A 6,390-nucleotide genomic window follows, 5' to 3' on the forward strand; every position below is an offset into this window, starting at 1 on the left:
GTCCAGGAGCGGGAACGTCGGGATCCCATCCACGGTAAGGGAGATGATGGGGCAGCCTCTGACATACCGCTCCAACCAATCAGCTGGGCCTTGTTGGTCTATTCCTAAGGATTAGCCCTTGGTCTCAGGGGTGGCCCGTTCAAAGGGCACCGACGGGATAATGGCCAGTCTGGTTGCACCTGTAACCAACGGTTTGTCCATACCGGTTGTTGTTTCGTCTTTGCATCCAGGGGACGTCTTCAGGGCTGTCGGTGAGCTGGATCTTCTCCGGTGGCTTGGGCTTTGGCTTTAGCTGCATGGCCTCGAGGATCCTGGCGACGTCCTTGGCTCAGCTGCTGAACTTGGGAAGTCAGATCACTGGGAATTCCTGGGGGGTCTGTGGGCACTGCAGGCGCTGGTAAAGGCAGGAGAGGGGGCTTCACCAGCAAGTGGGAGGTGCCTGCCGGCCAGGATGATGATGTAGGGTCACTGGTTTCAGGGGCCTGCAGAGCCTTTATGGCTCTTTCCTTTAGAACTGCAAAGTCTATGTCTGGATGTTCCAGGGCCCACAGCCGCAGCTGTTTGCAGTCCTCTGCCGACCCCAGCCCCTGCAAGAACTGTTCTACCAGCATTTTGTTGCTCTCCGGCTCGTTGATCGGATCAACGAGTCTTAGGGTATGCAGAGCGGTTTGTAGTCTCAGAGCGTAGTCCCAGATGCTGTCCTGGGGACACTGCTTGCAGTTATAAAAGTTAATTCGTAGCTCCGCCTCCGTACAGGTTTCGAAGGCAACTTGTAGCTTATCAAATATGGTGGGTACAGAGGCCCAATCCTCATCAGTCCATTTCTCAACCTCCTGCTCGGCTGCGCCTGTCAGCTGTCCGAGCACCACGGACGCACGCTGCCTGCCGGTCATTGCATACATGTCGAGGACAGTACATATTTTTTTTTGGAAGACCTGCAGGGCGTCAGGGCGGCCATCATACTGGGGCATCCAGGCGGCACCGGGCACATAAGGCAAAGTAATCGGCATGACTTGCGTGACTGCCGGGATTGCGGGGTCCGCCGCTCTTGCGACCGGAGCGGGTCCTGCTGCGTCTCAGTCATCCTGTACAGCAGCGGGAGCCGCGGCTCCACCATCACTATTGGGCGCCGACATCTTTCCGTTCTTTCCCCCTTGGTTTTCAACAGCAGTCTCGCGGGACCCACTGTCCTTTGCGCTTCCTGTCTTGGGAGTCACCAGCTTCCGCCCGCGTTCTAAGGGGGCGGAGCATCAGCTTCGCGCCTTTTTTGGGGAAGATGATGCTATTGTTGTTTTGGCGCCAAAGATGGCGGGCAAGATGGTGGCAGTCCAAAATTTTGGAACGTTTCACGGATTTCAAAGCAAGGCACACGGCATCTACTGATGGGGTAAGAACCCTGTTCGTGACGCCAGGTTTTGTGTTGTCGCGGACAGGTGCCGCCTCTGCTGCGGCAACCAGGGCTGCTCGAGTGGCGCTTGGGTCCGGGATCGTGTCTGGGGCTCGAGTGGTGACCGGACCCGGGGCTCGCGCAACCGCCCATCCACACACATAGTGAAAGAGGGGGTATTTACAGGGGAGATTGTCGGTGACACCACCCGAGGGTTGCGGTGATGGGATGGTGGCACCGCCGCTGTCTCTCAGGGCCGCCGTCCGGGGCCGGTCATGTAGGGGGGGCAGCAAGGTGGTTCCCCCTCCACGGGTAGGGGTTGTCTGTAGTCCCGGGGCCAGGTGTGGGTAAGAAGCAGGGCTGGGGAGTTTGTCGGCAGGTTGGACCGGGTGACACCGGTGTACTCACAATTATGAATGATCCACACAGAGTACGTACTGTAAACCAAGGCCGGATGCCGGTTGCCTCTGGAGGGGTGTGCTGGTCCCGAAAACAGGGGTTGACAATGTAGGGGCCCTTCCTCCTGCACTTGTGTCTTTTGGTGTGTGGATTAACCCCGCTTGGAACGGGAAAAATCCGCTCCCCTGCATCTTTGGACTCAGAGGGAGCCGTTGCCCGCAGACGCTGACCCGTGGGACTTCAGTGGGTTCTTGGCGGACACCCTGTCTCCCGTGTTAGAGCAGACCGGCAGCCCATCTGGGCTTCTCTCCTCGGGAACAAGGCCTGGTACCTTGTCCTGCTGGTCAATTAACAAGGGGCTTGAAGCTTGCCTCGTCTTAGGGTCCAGGTACCCCGCCCGTGCACGGTCTCTGGATCGGATTCCCTCCGTCGGTACTGGCGAGCTACGACCCTGCCCCGGTCCACTTCGGGTTTTCCGCGACCAAGTCGCGGTCTTCTATGGCCCTACAGAGCCGTCTGCCACCTAGTCGGTCCTCCCGTGATCCCAGGGCTCCAACCCTGACCCCACTGCACTCTGACTTCCACTCAACTCCAACCTCCACACTTCACCGACTGAGCTTCCAGACTCCACTGACTGACTGTTCCCACCCCCTGTCACCTCAAGACCCCTAGGTGGGCGTTCCCATCCACCTGGTCCCGCCCACTGGTTTGTCCAGTGTGTCATGGGGGGGTGACTAGGATTTGTGGCTGATGTTCCCCTGTGTGTGATGTGTGGTGTTAATTCCCAAGGAGGAGGAGATTCCTGTACCCCTTGGTGGGGGGGTACAGTCATCTGTGACTACCTGGTTTTGTCAGGGCGTCACATATTATCTGTTTGAAAGTAACGCCAATCACCCTTACTGTAGTACAGCACTTTAATTGTGACGTCCAGATGATTCTCAAAAACTGCAATATCGCTAAAGCTTACTAGCTGACTCTCGGGGATGCTCAGGGCTGTGTGTATGCTTTTAGCGCGGCTCAATAAAACGACGTCTCTGACGTCTGTGACAGCCATCAGTGCACACACGCTAACAGCAACACACTGATTTGTGCTGTAGTTGTTAAAGTTGTATAGCCAGCGTCTCTTTTGTTTAATGATCTGGCTGCTCGCTATAGATTTCAACCATCTTTTCACACCCCCGCATCTGTTTTTAATAATTGTCAGGAGTAATTTCAGGGAATTGGATGCTATGCATTCTGCATTACTTTGCAGAGCACGAGCAACAGAATTTAAAAATGATTCAGAACTAAAATCCTCCCGTGTTTGTTTTGTAGTGAAAATAGAGTCTAAGGCAGGGTTCCCCAACTCCAGTCCTCGAGGGCCGCCAACAGTGCATGTTTTCAGGATTTCCTTAGCATTGCATGGGTGTTGGAATTATCAACTGTGCAGGTGATTAAATTATCACCTGTGCAATACTAAGGAAATCCTGAAAACATGCACTGTTGGCGGCCTTGAGGACTGGAATTGGGGACCCATGGTCTAAGGTGTCACCGCCTTCAAGTCTTAACTGAACAAAGTCACCAGGCTCAATGTCTCTGATGATTCTGTCCAGTAATGATTGAATGGAATCATGGACAACATTCAGGGCCTCTACAAATGAATGTATTTCGCTCTAAATTTACAAATTTAAAATGACCGCTATGCATGCGTGTGTTGAAATTGCGGAGCTGTCTTTCATGGTGATAAAAATAGTGTAAAACGACAGGATTACCAGTGACCCATACATTGTCGCCACTAGCATTAACGCCCTGTACATTACTACCTTCAGCATTATCAGCAACATCACCAGCGCCAACATGATCATGTACACTTTCAGCATGTGTTTCAATATGTGAGTCACTTTGTGAACTTGGAAACGCAATGTTGCTGTCATCTACAGCTATATTTTGGGATGGTAAAGACTTGTTCGGGTGGTTTATCGGGGCCTGTGGATCTTGTGTAGTTATTGTGGCCTCTTTGCACCTTCTCACCGCTAGTGAGTGTCTAGCATTCATTAATAGCTTTACAGCTCGTTTTATAACTCTAGACCTATTAGACCTATGTAACGTAATTTTAGGCAATTTATGCATTCCATATCCAACAATTTTTAGTCACATCGATTTATTTGAATCATCAGATGGTACATCTCCATACTGCTTTGTGAAAGCATGTAGCTCGGCAACATTTTCACGTGTTGGGGGTGCTGATAATAACCTATCATAGGTATCACAGAAAAAAATCTGGCAACGTACATTTCTGTATTCAACGTACTTTGCCGCCATTTTAATTTCTTATCCGTACCAACCAATGGAACCTATGCATGTTTCCGCTGCGTTAAGTTTTTGTTTTTTACTTTTACTATTTCCTGAACGTCGCCTCTTCAAGGGCTTCACAATATTAAAATCATGACGCACAGTCTTACCATCAGCTAACTGGTCGATTTCTCTATCGAGTGCTTCCCGATCCGCTTGAGTCTTGTGAGTTGTTGGTATGCTCTGTGTTGTTGGCGCAACACATTCTGCTTGTATCAGGTCAATCGTGGTTGTGCTCTGTGTTATTGTGGGTAATGGTGTTGTTGCGGTCTTGATTAAGCGTTGCTCGAATTTACGGGGCATCGGTATTGGACATGTCTTTTCACGATGTTTGGCTGGCACAGCGCTTCCTTCTTGTCCTTCCACACAAAGCGGTGATAGAGGATGTGTTCACACACTGCTGTTAGTCGCGTGTACTTCGACTCGCACTGTAGTACTGTTAGCATCATGCTCCGCTAGTGGTTGTAGAACCGCACTAGCTGTTTTTTTCTGGACAGCGTGTGTAGCTAAAAGAAAAGAGTTATAGTTGTGTCAGAAACGTGAAACAATGTGAAGATTGCATGTATAAAGACTGTATACAAATATCTAAATACATACAGCTGTGAGGCGGTGAAGTGATAGTTGATGTCACCATATTAGTTGCTGCAGCAGCGGCTGCTGTTGTGGGAATACTGGCTTTCCTAGGGGAGGTGGGTGTATTTTCTTTTGAAAATAAGCTTTTCTTCCACATCAGTTTATGGTCTATGTATAAAATGTATAACCATTAGTCTGTGGCAAAAATTCATTTCTTTTGCCCACGACCATTACTGAGTACTCATTACATTTTCTATTCGCTGGGATCAGGTGTAGTGGCGTGCCACGTTTTTTAGCTGGTGTAGGAGTCTGATGGGTGCCAGTCCCGTAGTCCGGATGCAAAACATCTGTATAAAATTTAGTATGTATGTATGTATGTATGTATGTATGTATATACACATACATATATACACATATACATACACAACTTACCGGCGATAGCCTGTAGTAAATTAATATTGCTTGTAGCAGCACTAGAATTAGCACCAGTCCGTGCCCCTGCCACAGTCATGTTGCTAGCATCACACTCCATAGCGCTTAATAACAGAGGGTCAAGATCAAAATCCATAAAGTCATCTTAAGAAAGGAAGAAATAATATAAAAATAATATTCAAAGCAAACCCGACAGATGCATAATGAATTAGTATTTACTCCACCACACATATATAAATATATAGCTATATATGCAGCTTACCGCACATAGTCTGCTGTAAATTAGTCCCGCTTGCTCACAGGCTAGTATTAGCATCAGTTACCACCGCTGCACCCGCATCAGCACCAACATCATCACTTATAGCACGTAAAAATACATCGGAAGCACTGCAGTCCATAAAGTGTCATCTTAAACAAGAAAGATACATATAAAAGTAGTATACTATGCCAGTTTTCAACCAGGATGATGTAACATTTACAGTTATATTCAGAATAATACATACCAAATTGTTGGGCATTGGGAAGGCTATCATCAAATTCATCCATAAAATATTGAACTTCCATCTAAAATATTAAGCCTGTGTGAATTTTCCATAGTATTTCATGCAAATCTATACCAAAGGACAAATACACTTTATATGCTATATAATAAACAGTCATATATCTATAATGTTGACGTTGTACCTATGCAATATATTAGACTGTTGGATAGATTAAATAGATCCAAATGTTGTTCTACATCATCTAAATTATTACCAATTACATAACTAGTGTAATGTTAAACACACCAAACATCAAATCACTAGAAACCATACTATGGGATGATAATTAAATAATGCAGGAGAACACAAACACCCCCAGACAGTATAAACAATTGTGCAAATTAAATGAGAACAATTATTAACTAATATATTGAATATATGACTAAATTATAAATAAACTACATTTTACGTCCTACGAATTACAACTACTACTGTTATAAATATAAATACTGTTACATTAAACATCGCTGGAATTAATGTCGCAACTATATAGACTTAATAAGGACAAATGGTTACAATATTAGGCGCTAAAAGTTAAATAAGTTAATACTCACTTTTTAGGCCTGATGGTTTCACCTTTGTCTTGTCAGCTAGAGTTCTTCTGCAAGGTAGTTTGGCTAGTGCTACTTTAAGGCCATGTGCCCACGGGAGCTTGCTTCTGTGGATTTTTCCACGGAAAACCTGCGGCTTTATCTGGATTTTCCAGATAAATCCGCAGGTTTTAGC

At 47.2% G+C, this 6,390-nt stretch overlaps 1 long non-coding RNA gene across 1 annotated transcript; it reads right to left on the reverse strand.

Moving 5' to 3' along the window:
* Positions 1-3,956: 3,956 nt before the first annotated feature.
* On the reverse strand, positions 3,957-5,835 carry LOC142259207 (uncharacterized). The gene is made up of 4 exons (XR_012727935.1): positions 5,626-5,835; positions 5,385-5,530; positions 5,123-5,266; positions 3,957-4,623 (listed from the first exon to the last, which is right to left on the reverse strand). It is a non-coding gene; the product is annotated as an uncharacterized LOC142259207 (long non-coding RNA).
* Positions 5,836-6,390: the final 555 nt, after the last annotated feature.

The sequence above is a fragment of the Anomaloglossus baeobatrachus genome (assembly GCF_048569485.1).
Source record: "Anomaloglossus baeobatrachus isolate aAnoBae1 chromosome 5 unlocalized genomic scaffold, aAnoBae1.hap1 SUPER_5_unloc_30, whole genome shotgun sequence".
NCBI classification, from domain to species: Eukaryota; Metazoa; Chordata; class Amphibia; order Anura; family Aromobatidae; genus Anomaloglossus; species Anomaloglossus baeobatrachus.